Source organism: Apteryx rowi, unplaced genomic scaffold (assembly GCF_003343035.1).
Source record: "Apteryx rowi isolate R43461 unplaced genomic scaffold, aptRow1 scaffold_1021, whole genome shotgun sequence".
NCBI lineage: Eukaryota > Metazoa > Chordata > Aves > Apterygiformes > Apterygidae > Apteryx > Apteryx rowi.
The window spans coordinates 107,780-128,984 of record NW_020447222.1 but is presented as its reverse complement, the minus strand read 5'-3'; positions in this window follow the sequence as shown (position 1 = coordinate 128,984).

Sequence of the window (21,205 nt, the reverse complement as noted above, 5' to 3'; positions counted from 1 at the left end):
GCTGAAAGAGTCTGGGATTCTCTATGTGAGAGGACTATTGACACGACCAGCTGTCAGCTTTTCTGAAGGTTGATTGAGGTTGGTAGGAGCATTTGTCTAGATATAATAAGTCTTCCTCGCTCATATTTTATTAAAACAGGCCAATTTATGTAACTTGACACTTAGGAAAATTGCATTAAGTGGAAATAAATTTTGCAGTAATTTGTGGTTCATCACATCTAACTGGGGTAGGTACTACAAGGAAATTGCTCATAGGAAACCCACAGATGCACCAAGATGCATTTAAACTTAGCAGCTTTAAAAACATGCAATTGTTTAACTTTGAAATAAGATCGTATAATGGAAAAAGTCACCCTAATAATAGAGAAACTTAATTATTGAGAAAGAAAATAGAAAACCAGAAGTGATGCAGGTTTACTTTAAAAAGCTGTGGTTTCCTATACATTTTAACAGGGAACAAAAACTGATTTTTGTCACCCCCTCTATGATGGTACCAAGTTTAGAAGAAATGCTTTTGCTGCTTCTGATAGTAAGCATATCCTTCTTCTAACAATCCCTCTTCAAAGAGGAACTGATTTCATGACAAACAGGAAACTACAAGGTATCTTGCTTTTCTTCAGCTGCTGCACGACAAATTTTAATATAATCTTACTCATTTACTATAGCCAATAAAACTGGAATGGGGAAAAATAACCATTTTACTTTTTGATATTTAACATTTTCAGAGGACGCTAATTTTTTTTTCTACCTATTTCTTTTTAATGTAGAAAATCTGAGTATAAGTAGCATATTTTCATTCTGATACAGAAGCTTGAACAGCTCAGTAGCTTTTTGTCTTTTTGTTGCAAGAACAATAAAGAACATCATATTTTTTTGTTCATCTCCAAGTAGACAGTACCTGTTTAACACAGACATTTCATACGTCATTAATGACTATGCATGTCACCCTTCCTTTGCTTTTTTTGTTTTTGAAAAGGTTTTGGAAAATACATTAGGAAAAATAGGAATTTTAGGAAATTTTGTTTGTCGTATGTATGTCAGAGGTTCATCCATGCACAGAATTGTTGCTAAATATAAATTAAACAACTCCAATCTACAAGGAGCAAGTAATTAGTAGGGAAGTTATTCAACATCACCTTTTCTTCCTTCCAGCTATTGGTGTATTGATCAATGGTAGAAGGGAAGTTCTGCTTTTTCCTCCATCTTGCCAATACACACTTCCTTAACACAATTCCAAATACAGTTTCTCCTCCCCATCATATTTGTATTCATGGTTCAATGTGATGTTACCAACATGAAAATTAAATCAGTTCTATCTGCAGTGGAGTTGGCTGAAGAGTTTGGCACCTAGTTAGGGCTCTACATTACTTGGGTTGAGATCTTTTGCTATCAGATTGCTCATCCTCATTTGGTAGACCCAGCTAGCAAATGTGAAAATGACATTCCAGGCCTATAAGTCTATGACTCTATACGCCAGAACCTGGAGGTATGAGAAACACTCAGGGGTCCGTCATAGCCGGAAGAGCAGAATGGTCAGTTCACACCCGAGTCCAAGATGGCAGTAAACCAGTGATGTGGAACACATAGACCTTCCAAGAAAAACAGCAATTTTGCAGTTTCTTAGTGCTATTCTGTGTCAGACACAGAGATTAAAATTACTGAATCTCAGATTTGCCTGATTTTGGATGAACAGGAATTCCTTTTCCTGCCTGGAGTTTATTATCCACTTTCAAGTTAGTCCCCAAATCTGGCAAGTAAGATGGCCTGATATCAGCAAAATTTACCTCGGAGAAAGCTCCAAGAGCTAACCCCTGCCAAATTATTTTAAAGTTCCAAGCATACTTTAAAAATTCCTCACCATTCCTGTTTAATACATTAGCTTGTCTGTGTCTTATTGGGTTCACAAATTACAGTTTTATCAAAAAGTATGCTAGCACTTATCATACTACGATTAAATTTTATTACAGCCTTAATTTTTTTATGACTTATTAGTCAAAGAGACTTATTTGACAGAAATACTGTATCTTTGCTTTCCAACCTGGTCAACAAATTAGATTACTAGCGCTTTTGTGTACAATAAGCCTTTGTACATATTAATGCAAGTTTTACTGTTCAGTTCACTTATTCTAAGCAAATTTCCAAGCTTAAGTTTTCTCTGCTTTTGGCCTAACTTAAAAGAACCAAAATGAACTGCTAAAACAAGCATTAACCAAATAAATAAGGACAACAGATTTCGGAAGATGAGACTCTTACAAAAGAAATCCAGGAAATTCCACCTAAATCATCAAGTTCCACACACAGATCCTGAAACTGGCCATTTGTGTGCTACACAGTTTAAAGTGCATCAAAGTACATCATTAAAGTGCACAAAACATGGAAAATTATAATACTAGCTATGAAAAATTGCTGAAAATTATTCAAGTAATTTAGATTTAAAAAAAAAAAAACAACCCTCTAACATGCCTCTATTAGCACTACCACTTCCTGTTAAAGACAGCACTGGCATTTAACAAAATACTGTAAACAGAGAATCCTTACCTTTGCTATAGATCATAAAAATCTTTTTAGAACAAGCTTAATCTTATCACAGGTGAGCTCATCTAATAAATGTGATAATTTTAACCTTATGACTGCCTAATCAACACAGATCAACTCTATTCATTTATATATGAACTTACCTTGCTTAATTATTTTTGTAAATTTTTTTGTTAATATAATTTGAAAGAGAGCTCAGTAATTGCTTTAGAAAAGAAACAGAAGACAACTAAGATCTTAAAACACATAAACACACATGAGCAAACACATGTAGCAGTATATAAGAATTTTCTTCACATTGTGGATTATTAAAATAGGCAAGAGTTCCTGGAAAGCAATACTGAATTCAAAAGTACTAGTGTTCTAGACTGTTCTATGTAACATAGATGTATGTAACAACACTGTTCCTGACTCACGTCTTGCTCAGTTCTGATCAGGTCTATTACAATCTTCAATTTCTGTCCTATAATAGCACCATCAACCTCCCAGCCACTTACAGTTACAACTTTCCATCCATTTTCCATTGACTTTCGGCTTCAGAAGGATCCTGCCAAATTCTATTCCATGCCATGATTGTCAGATTTCTATCTAGTGGAAAAGAAAGGAAAAAAAAAAAAAAAGAAAAAAAAAAGAAAAGGGAGCTCCAGAATCATCCTGACTCTCTAGAGTTGCTAGGACAGACCATATACATATTACTAGCACTTTTCCCACCCCCACCATTATTACAACAGAGACAAGTTTTTTCTTTCCTTTAACTTAAAAACACTTGAGCCACACAGCTTTCCTGTGTCTTCTCAAGAAGAATAGTAGCAGCCAGTGCTACCACCACCTCAGAAATTATAGCTGGTATGTGACAGCACATGGCAAATGTGAATTGAAAAAGCTGTTGTGGACTTGTGGATATGGCTTAAATTGGAATTCAATGTACCTGGGTCACACTGACAATTTGTTTTCACTAAACTATTTCATCTTTTTCCTCTCACAGCCTTTCAATTTTCAGTCAAACTGAGCCAAGTCTGCCTTGCAAACCTGCACACCCTATTTCAGCTGAAGACTTTAAACCATACCATCATAAGTGTAAAGACATTAGTTTGCTGTATGACTTTACTTGTAAAGTTCCATTTTTGTAAAGCTTCCTTCACAGGAAAAAGAAAACTGACTTTTACATTTCACTTACCTATTTTAGGACATAAGCAGATAGTTGCCATGAGGTTTTTTTCTCAGCAAAATTAAGGATGAACACAATAAGTAAGGACTAGTATCTCCTAAACATGAGAAAAACTCCTGCATAATTTTTCCCCTCCCCTTTTACCAGCTTTTGATGGTGAGGACCCTCACATCCTATATAGGAAAAGGACATGCAATTGTTGCCTTTGCCAGCTTGATTTACAAAGAGAGAGAAACTAAATGTGTCATCTATTTCCTGAAAATTGGAAGCTATTGGCCCCCAAGCTAGGCCAGCTGTAGCTAATCTGAGGAGTCATGAGTGCACAATAGCAGGAACTGCTGCAGTAAATGGTGGATATACGGGATGCAAGGCTCAGGCTCCAGAAGGACTAAAGGATTTTGCTGCATAAGCAGGTGCACCTTCACTGATTTCAGAACTACTTCTGCTTTCTCCAGAAATGAATTTGTCCCAGACTTTCTCAGCGCATCCAAGCTTTGGGAAGCCATAAGCCATCTTTTGTTGTGTATGTTGATAAATAGCTATTTACGCCTTTTGCTTCCTTATGTCCTGTCTCCTCGTGTCTACCTAAGTTGGTCGGTGACACATTATAAACAAGAAAATTTCCCAGCTCCCTCACTGCATAATAATAGACCAGCTCTCCAACTCAGCTGTAACCTATGCTATATGTGCAATTTAACTTTGCACAGTGCTTCAATATCAAACATTAGCAGAATATAACAAACTGGGAAAAAAGTTCAGTGTGTGCAAGTCAAAAATACAAAGTTTGTCTTTGAAAATATAGAAATATCTTTATACTTTTTCACCTTCATTGATCAAGTTGACCTCACCCCAAATCCCCCTTCTGCTTCTGCATTTTTTAAATAACATCTGATTTATAAAGAAGTCTTTCTGACTAGCATTCTCATTCCTCTGTAAAGTTTGTTCAGACTCACTGTAAATCATATCTAAGCTGTGCGAATCCTTTCTTTCCTTATAACCCTCAGTGTAAAATGGTCGTTTTTTTTTTTTACCTTGTAAGAAGCTTTCAGTCTGAGTGACACCTTATTCTAGTCTCTGACCTGCAGCAAGAAAGCCTTTCCTGTAGTTCTCAGAAGTCTGACATTTAATTCTTTCATTGCCTGGTTTCCACTGACAGGCTGCTAAATGCATACAACTATGCCCTGGCCAAATAAAGTTAGTGTGCCTGTAATGATACTAAGTAATGGAGCAGAAGGTCAGATATCATTCTGGATTTTAGCCATGAAATGACAGTGATAAATTATTAGCTACTCAAAAATACGTATCACTGGGATCCACAAAGGTAACCCTGGCTTTAAATGACATTATTCTCAATGACCTGCTTTTGGAAGCTTGATTGAAAAACATGATCCAATAAAAAAATCCTTCATGTAATTACTAGCTTGCACTGATGGGTGAGCATGTGTTAATTTACGTTTACATCTTTGGTTCATACATTTCTCAAGTCTTGTACATCCAGAGAAAAAACATTCAACAATTTTCAGAAAAAATTTTGAACGATCGTGTAGAAGAAAATTACCTTTTTTATTTTCTTACAGCTTATTCTTAATATTATCTGTATTTGATTTTATTCCTAAAACAAGACCAGAGTGCAAACTATTAAATAATACATTGCGGTGAATTTAATTAATATTTACTTGAACTTGCAGGAATGAAATCATTATTAATACTGTTTATATATGCCCTAAGCCTGAAAAATGTAACCTGCTAATTTCATACTATCTGTCTGTAGTCAGAAACTTGATTTGAAAAATTGTTTGTGATAGTCTCTGGGTGCATGCGAAGGTGGCTCTAAATAGGCTGACACATATACAAGATGCAGTGCAATGATATGCACAGATATTATTAGCAAACTTCTAAAAGCATCGGAGTTGCATCAGTAAGGAGCGGTACCCTGGCTAGTACTGTTATCAGTGAAGCTATCTTGCTTTCAGTTTCGCAATTAGCAGACTATCAGCTCTCTTGTATACCTCTCTGACACATTCTTCTAGACAGGAACTGGCATCAGACTCATATGAAACAATTTTCCAGTTTGATCATAGCCCTTCCTAAATCACAAATTGGGTAACACTGGGGTGAGAGGCTGAAATTAATTCAAAGACAAGGAAAAAAAAAATTTAAATCCCCCCAAACAACACACAACTTCTATTAAGATAATATTTTCTGTTGATCAGATGCACAGGACTGAACAAGTATTTATTTTTCTGGGCAATTATTGCTTTCTCAGACAGTTTCTCAACACCATTTAGGAAACAGCATGAGCATTTCCCCCAAACAACCAGAACTATTTTGGAGGGTAAGAAAGAGAGTTGGATAGGATGGATGCGACAAGATGGTGCCAGCTTGTCTCTGGTCTGGTAAAAGGCTCCTGGCATGCAGTAGTTTGCTCACATAGATGCAGGTTTTGTGTCCAGTGCAACAGCCATTTCCTTGTCAGCTTTTTCCATTCACATTAATGGAATTACTTAACACAAATGCTCTGAAGCATATGGATCTCCCAGCTGGCTTCTGCATGCAAATTAAAGTACTACCTATAAATAAATAACCCCATAAAATTGTGCATAGCTGGGACCATGGGTTCCCACAGACTGTATCTATTCTTATGAGTTAAAAGGGCTGTCTGAAATCAGCTGAGATTTTGTCTGCAGTCTCAAGGTTAACAACATGTATAATAACCATGTGATTTCATTGAGTTTTGTTACTTAGCTCTCTATCTATTCCATATTTTTCAAATGTTAAAGTGGGACTAGAGGCTGCTTCGTGTTCATCAGTTAGAATTCTTTAATTGCTTTGATAGGTCATTTTAAGAAAATAAAAATTCTCACATAGGAAGCAACATTACTAACTGAATGATCTAAATTTACCTGCTGCCAACTTCATTCCAATAAACTCACCTGACTCAGCATTCTGACAAGAAAAGCTCTAATTCTTTAACAGAGATCTTCCATTAAGGTCTCCCATTCAAATACTGGCAGTGGTTGACCCTTACTTCATTCTCACGTGCTGATAAACTCAAAGGTCATGGTAATATAGCTGTAGCAATTTCAGCTCTTATAAATCTAAAGGATTTCAATGTGCAGATAATCCCTATTCTAGGACTAGCCATTGCCAACAGGAAATCTTTAAACTGGGATAATGTAATCCTCATGTTCCTTTGTAGTTTAACCTCAGCAGAAAGGACCTACGCTTATCTAATCTTCTAATCAATACCAGGAAGTTATACAAGGTTAGTTTAGCAAGAAAAGCAGACATTAAGTACAGAGTTAATTTTATTTTTAGAGTGAAGAAGAATTCTGCAGAACATTCTGTTGTAATTAAAAGGAAGTGGTAATATCAAAACCCTATAGGTGAACTTCTGTAGGTACCTTTTTATTCAAAGTTTAAGTAGTCAACTAAACATTTTAATTCTTAATCATGACTTAGGAGCCAAATCAGTCTTATCCTGTAACTAAAACACAAATTCTGTAATTGTGTTTATCCTGTAAAATATCTTTAAAGAAGCTTGAGTTTGCACATCTGGATAACCAGTCAAAGCACAAACAGAACACACAGACACTTAAATTGACACCAATATTTATATCTGGGATTTCAGATGTTGACATATCTAAAAATGGTTTGTTCACTGTGACTGTTACAGTTTAGTAGGGATATTCAGTACAACCAAATGAAAAATGCAGACAGGCATTCACAAACACCAATAACATAGCTCAGTAAGCTGAGATCATACACTAGAATTTTTCCAGGGTCTGAGGGATGCTATAATTGCTTGGTTTGTTTTTTCATGGTTTATTATATATTGCTAAAAGTCACACTGTTGAAAAAGGATGTGTCTGAGCAGCAGAGGGGAAGGCCTCCTGCTTGCAGGCCTAACTCTGGCAACGCAGGACACTACGGAAAGAGGGACAGTCTGTACCCGAAGGCTGGAAGAAGTTTTTCAAACACTGGTGAGAGCTGGCAGGGTGACTGGAAGGTGGTGGCTGCCTGGAAGATTTGTGAGCAAGCAGAAGCCAGCTTACAGCAGGGAGCGGATCCTCGCCAACCACAACAGTGAGGAAACTTTCCTGAGAACCCTGAGGGAATGAAGCAGGGGACTGGATCCAGGAACACATTGAAACCATCCTCCAGGGCACACCAGGCAGAGGGAATAGTTGCTTACAAATCATGCAGGATTGCATTCTCTTTCACCTAGCAGATTTGTTTTTTCCTCTGCTTTCAGAGTTGTTTTTGATTGTTCTCTAATAAAATCTAGCTCTAAAAACTGGAAGGTCTTTGGTGTGTTTTGTGTGTTCAATTTTAAAGAAGATGGTGCAGTCTCTTCAAAGCTCTGAACAACGTAAGGGTTTGTTAGACATGCAACAGAAAGATCAAAAAACAACCCAGTGTATAAAACTGAGTTAGATGCTCTTAATGACCTCTAGAAAGCATGTTAATTAAAATTTTCATTTGAACAGCATCAGTAGTTTTAATCTGTTTTTTGTCTGCTGCAAATGACTTTAAGAGATGATGTATTTTTCCTGTTTGATGGATACAAGAAGCCACTAACCTTGTAATCACTTCAGATAGAAATGAGTGTCCTGAAATTTCGTTCAGTTACTGTAGTGCAAGTTAGTTTTATGGGACCTTTTGGAAATAATGTTTGACAAACCTTATTTGTTTAGAGCTTTCTGAAATGTAAGCCCATTCTCTTATCAATAAAACATGTAAGTCTCTGCCTGGTTATCTCCTATTCAGCCTACAAAAACAATTATCTCAGGTCTTGACACCAAGAAGTTCAGTAAAAAAAAAGCAGCAAAAACATACACACTGCTCAGTTAGTATCTCCCCTCCTTTTCTATTACCTTCTCAAGCTTTTCATTTCAAGCTGATCATTTAATATGATCAAATAAACAAATTTGAGTTCTTTGCACAGAACCTCCCTGTCTGAATCTCCATTGCTATTTATTCTTGCACTTACTCTAGTCCCTTTTGCCTAGCTTGTAAAGACTGCTAGACTTGGTAACATTGTAAAATGAACATTTACTGTAAACCTGGGTCAGGCATGACAACCACAGTGATAAGGATAGTACAAATGTTCCTGCAGTTGTCAAATCTCTGTTCATCCGTTCAGTTCAGAAATAGTACGTCTACTGTCTAGCAGTCTTTACAAGTCATAGATTCATTTTAAAAATGAACAGAAAAAGATAAATCAATCATATGAAAAAGTCAAGGAACTAGTATTTTGATTAGGATACTAAATGTAAATCTAATAAAATCGGTGGGCAATACAGACTGTAGCTGTTCTCTGAACCAGCTTCCCTCTGAATGTACCAACATTGTTAGAGAGCTCAGTTCCATGACATCTGTACTGCTAAAGAGAGCTCACTACGCTTTCCAAATCTGAAAAGTCTCGCTGCCACTAAATAAGTAACTCTGTTCATCACAGCTATCTTGTCTCAATCTGATTAAATTCTTTCTCTGAGGATCAAAGCTCTTCTAATATCCTTAAAAAAAAACCTCAGAGATTTTTATCACTTAGACTAAAAAAAAAAAACTTTGAAGTAACTGTTCCTGAAATACTTAGAACTGTATTTTCATTTATCTAAAAAGGATTTATAAACATTGTCTGCAGACATCAAAAGCAAGACTCATAATTTGCTTTACTGGGCTTTGTTCTATATAAGCAATATGCTAACTTTCTATGGTATGTAAAGCCAGACAACTATTTTGACTCACTGGAGAACGTATGTAGAGGCAAGGTAAGTCAAATGGCAAAGGAGAAATAAATACACAACAAAAAGATAAAAAGCCCCAAAGCCTAAATAACTCTGTGTGCATGTTTAGAGACCACCTCACTACAGAACAAAGCATTCTGGTTCCTTATCTACCTATTTTGGTTAGACATCAATAAAATTTATATGGCTTTGTTTGCCTTCTCTAGAAGTCTAGCCATGAAGGAGGCTAAACCTGGGCTCCGTGTCTGGTTACCCATGCTGGGAAGCTGAAAAATCTCTTGTTCCAGTCAGTGATGGGAAGATCTTTAAAACCTAGTACTGCTGCTACTGAGATTGCTCCTTGTGTTTTCTTTCCTTGCTTACAACCCCCCACCACCTCCAGGGAGGAAATGACATTATGAGCATTTCTCTGGGAAAGAAACTATTTCAAAGAAATGGTGATGGCACTTTTCCATCTTTTCTTCTCAGATCAATTCATTTTTTTAGCACTGCTAATCTCAAAGTTTGGAGGGGAGCGGGGAGGGATACTATTTCTCGTTTCAGTGACAGTCAGCTAGACTGATCAGGCAGGTTAGAACAGCGAGGACTAATAATTGAATATATATAAATTAGTAAGGTAGGTAAATCTCTGTTCTCAGATCAACCACTGAAGTTTAAATGTGCAGCAATACTGAGGAAGTAACAGAGAACCAGCACACCTCTGAAAGATGGCAGCTCTGAGAACAGTAATCACGGCCCTCCTCTGTTGTTACATTCAGACCCTGGATTTCTTCAGAGTCAATCTTGAAGACATTCAGACCACATACAAGAATCTTTCTACCCATCATTATGATACAGGAATCTATGGGGCAGAAAGGAGAACCATTAACTGATGAAACAGTGCCACATAGCATAGGAAACAGAATGAAAAAAAAGTAACTTAAGCTAAAATAAGCCTGAACTTAAGATAGCTAAGCTAACACATGTACTCCTGCAAAAAAATTTACATTTATTTTCCATCTTAAAAACAGTCATGGTAAAACCTGTGTCCTGCCACATTCACGTTAATGTAGTGAAGCTCTCGCAACAGGCTGAACTGCATCTACTGAATCAACAACACAATTTATGCAATTTGTATTTTTTTGGAGGGCTCATGTCTGACCCTGCTACCCATGTGTGATGTAAAACTAGCATGCCTGGTTAGTTCAGTTGCCAGCTACTTGGTCACCTGTCAGAGGACTGAACTACAGCGGAGAAAACCAAAAATATGAGCATTTATTTTACTGTGGACTAGAGAATGATGTATTTCATGAATACAAAAAAGATCTGGTTTCTAGATGTATACATGCATGCATATACTTAAATAATATTTTAGTAGAAATATCTACAAATTGTATTTTGTTGTATTTGTGCATTGTGGAAGAAAAAGAACAAAAACTTTAGTAAGGGAAAATCACTGTATCCATATGTAATAGTTCTCACCTGCAGAAGCCATATAGGATTCTGAAAATATTTTATGCAAATATAGTCAAAGTTCTTTCATACTGCAGCAAACAGCTCTGTGGTCATGCTGCTCTTTGTAGTGCAGCACTTTTGAACTCCTTTTAAAAATCTTACAGACTTGAAAATAACATTTCATTCCCCTATTGATTTTACTCTTGAACATTTCTGAAAGGCAAGATCCTTCCCCTTTATTTCTTACACAGACTGGTTGGTTCAGAAGCTCTTTCTGAAAGGCAGTAGCACCAATAGCACTAGCATAGGGAAGAAATTCTGAGGTTATAAGAACTATCCTGCTTTCCATGTATTTAGAATGAGTAGCACCCTGGTCTTTGAAAGGCTAAACAAACTATTTGCATCTAACTAACTGTTCCAGAACAGAAAACTGCATCACTACTGATTCACTAAATAAACAGAATTACAGGATCTCAGTGCTGCTGGGGTGCCTATCAACTTTCTTCAAATCTTAGCTGAGAGGCAATGCACATTAGATATGATGCAGGTTTAACTCAGAATACTGTGCTTTTAGCCCTGGCTGGTGCACCTTGCACAATGTATTCCTTGATTTGGTCACAGCTGTATTCCCCTCTGCCATTCGTGAGATGCACTCAAGTTTCATTGACTGAATTTCAAAAACCTTCTGAAAACATCACAGTTTTCAACCACATCTGCAACCCATCCTTCCTTTTTTCACAGGGAGGAGAGAGCGCTTGGAATCAGTGTGAAAGCTTTTTCCCAAGAAGATGCTGCCTCCTGGCACAGCCTTTTAGAATCTCTCTGCTCCATAAAGTATACAGAGATTTTCAAAATCTCTATTTGAAGCACATTTCCTCCCCCCGCCCCCACCTCAGGTGTTAGAATTGCCTACTTGAATTCACTCATCACAAAATGTCTATAAATCTGTGTAATTTATCCCAGAGAGTATGCAGCCTTGCTCTACAGAAGATACCGAAGAAAATGCAGTTCCATGGTATAAATAATATTACTTCAAGATGAAAAATATCATGCTTACAGGTAGAATTAGTGATTACTATGTAATTTCTGCAGTTCTGTGCAGTCTAAAATGTCCTATTTATTCAGAGTCTGGAAGCTTTGTTTGCCTTTTTTTCTGTATCATCTCTATGCGGCTGTTACATGTCCTGTGGAATCTTAGGGCTTTTATCCAGCTTTCATACTTGTATTCCTTTTTTAACCTGACACCTTGAACTGTTAACTGTCTTTTGAGATCCAGTGGGTTCCCAAAGGACCATTCACTGAAGAGTAAAAAGCTGAACTTAGATGCGACCTCTAGGCCTCTTCTTCATTTTCCTGTTTGTTAGCAGATTGTTCGTACACAGTTTGATACCAGACAGAAGGTATTGCTGTAGATATATTTTGTGCTTTTCTCCCCATTGGTGTCATTTATTTATTTATTTATTGGTAAGAGAAAAAAAAAGAAATTGTACTCTAACAATACGTAGAAAATGAAGAACTTGCTTGGAAATCTATGTGTGAATTAAATGTATCATGGAAACACTTGCAGAAATAATATTGTCAGATTATACTTGAAAGAGAAAGAGAGCACAAGATTTCCTAAATGGGTAGACCAATGCTATTCCTATTTTGATACTGATTATATGTAAAAATAGTTTTCTATTCTTTGAAAACTATTGTGACTCTTTTAAATAAGTACACAGTGGTAGAGGCAAGCCTGGGATTTTAGATCTGGGCTTAGATAAAAATGCAAATGAAGCCGAGATGGATTTTGCCTTTGAAGGAGAAGGTAATATAGCTATGTATTGTAGTTACTCCCAGATGGCATATTCATAGTTGAGCGGTAGAAATTCCCCACACCAAACCTCACAAATTTAAAAGTTTCAGGAATCAGCAGCTAAAAATCCTGATCCTTATATGACTTTACTGGGCTGGTAACTTTGCCTTGGGGAGATCTGTGAAATGGTCACAGCTCATATACTGCATACTGTTTCTGTTTTTTGCTGAGGCAAAAGTCACCTCTGAAAGATGCCATGGGACTGGGACAAGAGTCACTCATATGTTCTAAAACACAAGAGCTGTGGTCTTATTTCTCCTGGTCTCAAGTTTTGAATGAAAAGGCCTGAAAAATAACTGGGTCTTGAAACCTGCCCTAAAACAACAGCTTGTCTCATCGTAGAAACACCACACTAACCTGATTCAGGCTCCTGACCGAGTCAGATATTCAGTGTTGCATAAGTATAGGGAGATTTTACAAATTATTTCAAACTTTAAGTTACTTTTGAAATTGGCCCAACAGACAATTGCTTCAGGAAAAGTTTGGGGAGCTTTTTTTAAATCTGGACCTGGTCATCTACATATCTACTTATCTCTAATAATTAAAAGTTACCTTCTATTTAAACATCGATACGTGCAAGTCATAGTTACAAATAAAGAACTGCCGTCTCATTGGTGTCTTGGAAGGATGAAAATCTGGCAGAATAGATTGATAGGTAGACAGACAGAAAAAAAAAAGCATACACAAAAGAGTATTTGATGGGATATTTTAATCCTAAAGGCTTTTTTCAGCAGGCCTTATTGCTGATCCAGTTCAAGTGAATCACAGCTATTGGTTTCCACTAACTTCCAATTCTGGATTTTTATTTACAATATCTTTGTTTTCAAAAGAAGTATAAAACATCCATAGACAAAGCCACATACAAATGCATACAAATGTAAAGTTTTAAAATCTTTTTATCTTTCAGAAATTACCATATATTTGTGAAGTTTGTAGCTTTTGAATTTGCCATTTTGCCATTTCCCCAGTAACAAAAATAAACATTCCTTTATAGGAGCTAATTTCTTGAACTGATTTCCATTTTCATATCTAGGCATTTAAAGCCTAGCAAAACACACTATGAAAACAATCCAGTAAGCTATCATAAAGAGATATTCTTCCAAATTTTCAGACTAGCAAAGTACATTTTATTTTTATATTTACTGGGAAAGAAGTGAAAATGGTGGATCAGATTTGTTTCTGGGTTTTTGCCAGGCTCCATCTGTATTTATAGATGTGCTTTTAAGCGGAAAGCAAAAAGTGGCTACAATCCCTCTTCACAGAGGTTTACTGCAAAGGTTAACATATTTGGCCAGGAAGGAAGGAAACATGACCAGCAGGAAAAGGAAGTAAATAATTAACAAACCCCCCAAGCAGCCCTTTCAATCAAGCTCCCATACAGCACAGTTCATTATTTAGAGCAACTCCAGAGCTGCACTAGCCTCTAGGGAGAATGGAAGCTAGCCAAACTCCCTCCCTCATGGTGTATTGCTCCTATAACTCCACTGATACACACTAGCTGGAATGTCTTAATGTAACCCTTTTGCCTTCTTACACATCTAAGAGGTCACTGTATTTTTTTTATGTTCAGGGTGATTCTATGATGACTGAATTGGCACACTGACTACGTGGTTTTCATCAAGCTTCGTAGATCCCAGAAGCTTACCCAGAATCACTATGCTTCCCTCCCTTGAAAGCTTCCAGGGTTCTGTTTTGATAGTACACCAAGAAATTCTGTCTCTAATGTTTGTTTTCTTTCTAAATTTCCATAAAGAAGGCATTTCATACTAACTTCAGATGGCAGGTGGAAGGATGTAAGGAGTAGTGAAACCACTAGCTTTAAGCTTTTTACAAACCTGACTTAGGAGCCTACGTTTATTTTACAGTTAGTGAAGAAAAACTAGCTCCTATGTTGGGTTTTCAGAATCACTTTCTTCATGGTACTGAACAGAGCTCAGAAAATAACCATTAAAACTACCCAAAATTTAAAGTAGTGGAAAAAGAGTCAAGGAGAAGAAATGAAGGACTGAAGCAACTCAGTCTACTACATTGAGAAAAAAGTTAAAATGTATTTTACTTATTGTCTATAGATTCCCTGAAAGAGATAAAATAGGGATTAGTCAGAATTTTTAGCTTAGACAGAAGTATGAGAAGAGTTGGTATTGCAAGACAAAGCCAAACTAGTTAAAAAAAAAAAACTTTTTAAAAGTGAGTTAATCTTTTAAATAAGTTACCTGAGGCATAGTCATTTTTCTATCATTAGAATTCATTAAATCAAGGTTAAACGTCATATAAGAATTGATGAAGTTATTAGCAGAAAGCACAAAGATAATCATAACGGTCAGTTGTGGACTCAGGATCTGTTCACAGATGGAAGATTTCACTCTGAAAACATTCAAAACTTCTGTTTTGGCTCAGTTATTTTTTGTCTCCATTAAAATTGAAAACGAAAGTGAATATTAATAGAGTGACATCTTATGCACTGAAACAAAAGGTTTATGTTTAATCACATTCAAAACAATGTGTCAAACCACAGCATTTCACACAGCTTTAGTAGTCTTAAAATAAGTTTTTTTCTTTGCACATTTCTTTTCAGCTAGGCTGCCTTATGTAGTGGCACAAATCTCAGAGGAGATCATTCACCTGCCTTTCCTGTCAAATTACAGTGCAGAGTCAACAGTGGCCAATGGACATGCTTGACTTTTAGTTCCTGATAAATCTGGTCTCTCCTGTAATTCAAAATGTTTTAGATTTTTTTCAAAATGTTTTATATTTTTAAATATTTTAATATTATAAAAAGAGATAAAAATGTAGATTTAATGTGATCATGGTCAGACCATATGTACTATCAGCAAGAATATTGCAAGATTAGATTTTAAGAATAATTTAGAAGTGGAAAGAAGCTGAGAATTCACAGGTAAAACTAGTGGAGTTTCATCAAAAAAATACATATAGTAACCCATGCCTCCCGAAATCAGTGCTGAAGGTCCTGTTGTTGATCCACTACTACTCCAATGAGATGGTTCATGCTACCATATGCAAACTAGCCTTGACCCCCCCAGAGCAGTGTACTCTGTTTTAGGTTTTTGACTGGCTCTTGGGCAAGCCTGATGGTCAGTGAGAGAAGACCACATATATCCTATCCCCAGTACTGCCCTTCTTCACTTACTGTGACCCAAGCCTTGTGTGCCTTGTCTAACTTCCCACCTTGGAAGTTTATAAAGTTCCTTCATCTCTCTAATTGTCTTAGCTTTATTTATACTAATGTATATGGAATCCATCCTTGATCAGTCCAATATCTTATGCACTAGTTCTTTTTTTTCTCAAACGTTGGTCAGAACTCTATGCAATTCTGCAAATACAGCAACATTGTTCAAGTAATTTTGGTTTGAAATTATTACAAAATATGATTGAATGACTTCATGAGTCAAAACCAACACTGTGGTTCTTCATCAGGTGCAGGTTGTTTATGCTTAACTCTAAGTCTCAGCACCTGTAGGGACATCTACTTCTATGCAAAGATATTAGTCTCCTAACTTTGAACCTCTGAATTGCACCAGTTAGATAATAACATCATGTGGTAACTCTTCCCTGTTGCCTTTGCACATAGAGTAAAATTATTCCTGAAATTCAGCTGCCCCAACAGTCACACAGTGACCACATCTTCACTTACAAATCTGGGGCCTTTCACTAACTACCTAATATTAATGGAAAATATTTCTGGACTTCAGTCAGGATAGGATTCGTTTTTTGCATACATACACTATGAATCAACAACAACTTGCACACTGTACTTGGGCATAGCCGGTCACTTACCTGACTTTTTAAATTTGTTTTTAGGAGCCAAAGTGTATAAAAAAAAATAAATACAAGTTTGTGAAACCAGGACTCTCAATTTTATACTGGAAAATGCTTCAACAGATCTTCCCCAAAATGCACTCCTGTGTTTCTATTTATTCCCTTAACTAGAAAGAGAAAAGGGTTTCAAATCATTCGAAAAAAAATTCTTTCATATCTCTTAGATGAGTGGGGCGATACTTTATGTAAGATAACATGGCAACATTTCCTTAATATTTCAAGATTTTGCATTTTGATTGGAAAAGAATGTACATATTTGATGTTTCTCTAGGAAGTAGTTACTTTTTGTTAAGATTTTGCTTTGGAGGAAAAATTCAGTCAGCCCTATACATAAATCATTGCCAGACTGTATGAACCAGATTTCAAAATGTATAGCCAAAACAATGTCCTTGGAAGTGAAATGCTTTCTCTCTGCAAGCATACAAAGGCCAAGAGGCTGGAAATTCCCTCTGGAACATCACGATTCCTTGAGATGGCATCTACATGTACTAGCCTAAACCGCAACTAACAAGAAATTAGAAATTGTGAGACCAGCTTTAAGGAAAACTATTAATACACATTCAGGTACACTAATAGCCTCACTATTTAGAGTACTATCCTACAGTGTATCTGCTCATGGTCAGAGCTAGAGTCTATAAGTATGGTAATTTTCATATAAAATGCACTACAAACTCAGGTTCTCCATATTCAAAAAATGCTATTTATAAAGAACATTGCATTTTTTTTTAATTATTACTATCAACAATTTCCTACATAATGTTGCTCTTTTTAGCAATCACTAAAGTACCTGGTGCTGCTCACACAGCCACTAGTAGGCTAATTTTCAAACACCTGGTAACTGTAAATATTTTAATTCTGCAGAGAAACTTTATTTTCTTTAGTGATTATGTTAAGATTTGTGAACTGACAGCTGAGTACTGAGGAAGTTGAGCGGTCATCTCAATGTAAGTGTGCAGTAGGAGAAGATTAGAAGAAAACAATTTGATAGCTAAAGTATTTGAAAAAGACTAGCCTTAAACTAGGCTAGTCAAACACTGCAGCACATATAAATTCAAGATGGAATTCACCTACCAGTGCTGACTTCAGAGGGTCCAGTGGGTTTCAGAAGCAGCAGGTTGTCAGGTTTAGCAATTTAACTTAAGGACTTCGATTTGAGATTCTGAAGCAGCCTTCCCATACAATGTGCATGTACCCTAAATTGTATACCAATCTCTTCATTTTACCTTTGATTTTGAAGTGATTCTGTAGCTTGCAATCAACAAAAAATGGGAATACTGTTGCACAAGTATATAGACAGCACAAGATAATTGGCTACATCTTGTGTTAAGTCTTATATTTAGAATATACGTGCCTGGGTTTTAACACCACTTGTTTCAAAGCCTTAGCTTCTTGGGAAAAGGATTGTTCCATCTGTTCTCTTTGGAAAGTTCCTGGCTTGCAGAGAAGCATGCCAGACACAAATAATTAAACAGATGAATTGTATATTATTATTTAAAAATGAATGGAGAGCTTTCACTAACCTAAAAATCTAAAAGATCAAACCATTCTGGGAGTCCTTCATACTTATTTGCCGTTAGCAGTGAGAAGAAACAGAAAGTAGAAGTTTGGGACATAGAAACACAATTAACTCTGATTATCCAGGAATCCAGGTGGGGAAGAACTCATCTGCCTGTGAGTGTTCATTGGAGTATAGTYGAGTGAATTCAAACTATGAGAATACTCACTTTTTGAAAGAGCTTCAGCAAGGGACTTCGGCCTTTTATAGTCTAGCTATATAGCAATTAGTAAATAGCTGTTAGCTGATTTTTCAACCTTATTTTCCTATGTGGTACAACATAGCTTAAACTGCAGGTCCCCTCATGTATGATTTGCAGTATACAACATAGATCAGCATTATATAATGAAGAATGTATGTGAATTGTAATACACACACACATGTATCTCTATGTACTTGTGTATTTGAAAACTGTTTTTTATGTTTAGGAAGTTGTACTTGAAGAAAAATAACAAATTTATTAACAAATGCTGCAAGAACTTCCAGTTATTCTAAAAACAAACGCTAACAGCAAAAGATACGTAAGAGTAGTATTAGAGCCATAGTAACTGCAGTAGGATTTAATGTAAAATCTATAGTGGTTGTCAAATTGGAAGCCTACATTGTAATAACTCTAATTCAGTGGGAACATATCAGTTAAATGTTGTAAATTATATAGATTAAAAAAAAAAAAAAAAAAACCTTGACAGAAGAAAAGATAGACAGGAAAAAAGATTACACTTCACATGAAACTGTTTCTAGGTATTAGAGCAGAGAAGTCAGGCTTGCTGTCCTGGCTAACTGCAGACTCATACTACCGAAAACTAAAAGGAAAATTATGCTATTGTGAGGTACGAGGTGAGGAAAGAATGCAAAATAACTCTCTAATTATGGTAAAGATGTTTCATGATAGAGAGCTGATGTTGAAAGCCAACAGAGGCTCTTAAGGGCTTAGCTATTGTGAAAAGAAATTCTATAATAAGAATAAATATGGAAGCTGCTTTCTAAAACACAGAATCAGGTAGAAGTGAATAGAAGACAGGGTACTCAGGAGAAATTCTGAGGCATATTCAGAGGAAAAAATGTTTTTCCCTGCCAACAAGAAGTGATGATTATATATACACCAATGTGGTAAAATATTTAAAAGAAAAAATTTTCTGCTGCAGTTTATGCAGAACATGACCAAAAGGTTCACATTGATTAGAAATTAATTAATAAAACAGATTTTTCCAAGTAATTCATACCATCAATCTGGAAATATCCAAGTTGCATTATTTACTATGCAGCAAATAAAAGATTAGCTTCTGCATGCCTTCCCTCTGGATTGCATAATGACAAGTATAAAAAAAACGTACAAGAGAAGGGGAAGTAGAAGCATTTTATGTGGGGCTTTCTTTGTACAGCAGCATAAGGATGGACACTTCATCTGAAAGGGTCATGCTTTCAATAACATCTAGCTTATTGCCATCTATCTCATCTCATTCATTCAGCCCCCTGTAATAATGCCACTCTACAGCCAGACTTATAGGGTAATGCTGAACTAAACCCAAGTCAATACAGATTACACCAAGCAGCTACCAAAAGTATACACAGGTAGACCCAAAAGAAAGGGAGCAGGGGTGAGAGCAAGCAGGAAAAAAAGAGAAAGGCAGTATGTAGAGAGGTACAATTGGAAGTGACAAGCGAACAGACAGAGCCTTCATCTCCAGCCAGCTGAGTCTGAAGAACTGTGGTGAATCCCAGACAGAAAAGAGTTCCTGCCACTCGAACAGTAGGAAAATTAGCGGGCAACAGTAGACTCTCTGATAAGAGAATATATGCTTGCATTTAGTGGCAAGGAAGAATGGAAGAGAAACCTGATACAGTTTGAAATGACAAGTACTGGATGGTCAAAAGCAAAAAAAGATGTATTTGGCCTCCTCAGACAGCATGGGAAAATACTGTTACCACCAAATAATTCAGGATATATTCCCTACTAGCAAAAGAGAAACAGCAAGACATGATTTATATTAAGTTCATCTGGAAAGGAAATCTGAGATTATGAAATGTTTATTGTTAATTCTGGGGGATAAGAAGTCAGAAGCTCAAAAATATAAGTGAACAAAACTGACAATGTTTTTAGGTTCAGCACAGTCGAAAACTTTTACATAAAAGATATAAAAAATTTTTACTAGAGCTTAATTTATGCATGCTACATGCCATGTTATTTTAAAAATAAAATAATTTTGAAAACATTCATTTTTGGCTCGAAAATGTTGAAACGTCTTATATAAGCATGTTTGAAATGTGAAAAACAAATAAGGCAGAGAAATATGCCAAAACTTACCCTTTTCTAAAAATTACTTATTATGGTAATGTACTGCTTTTAATGTTTGAATGAAAAGTATCAAATTGCTTCTAATGTCAAGCAACAGACCTCATGGGAAACAACTCATCCGATCCTGAAATCTTTTTGGAATTATAGTGGAGAAAATTAAATAACAATATTTATTAGCTGCTTTGTGAGGAAATAGTGGGACAGACTGCTAAATGATTAGCATCATTTCCAGGCAGCTATTTCTCCTGTACTGGCACTGTTGAAACTAAACACATCCAAAATTAGAAAAGGAAAATTCTTAGCAGAGGCTACCTATAGTGAAGTGACAATTAAAAAGAGGTGTAGAACTAGATTAGATGTTAGTAAAACCTGGCATGTCTGCTAGATTTGTAGGACTTCAGAGGCAAAGCAAAGAAAAAAGAAAGAAAAAAGGCTAAGATTAAGGAGATATACAAGGTTTCAGAGCTAAACATATTGTAGAATTTCAGAGGCAAGAGAGAGAATTTTATGTTCTTTGGGAAAATAACCTGAATGGGCAAACTGTGGTTGCCATAGCAACCATCAGTATGCAAGAGATCGTACTGAAATCATTTACTGAAAAAGTCTAATGAATTTGGACTTGATTGCAAGCGATGATAAAGGCTTACTTCTCGAGGGGAAGAATTAAATTTGAGGTTTGTTATTGTTGTAAAATAATTGAGATCAAAATAAAAGTATCTTTTATGCCTTTTTAACTTTTTATTTTCTTACTTTTTGTTTGGCTTTGGTGTATGCC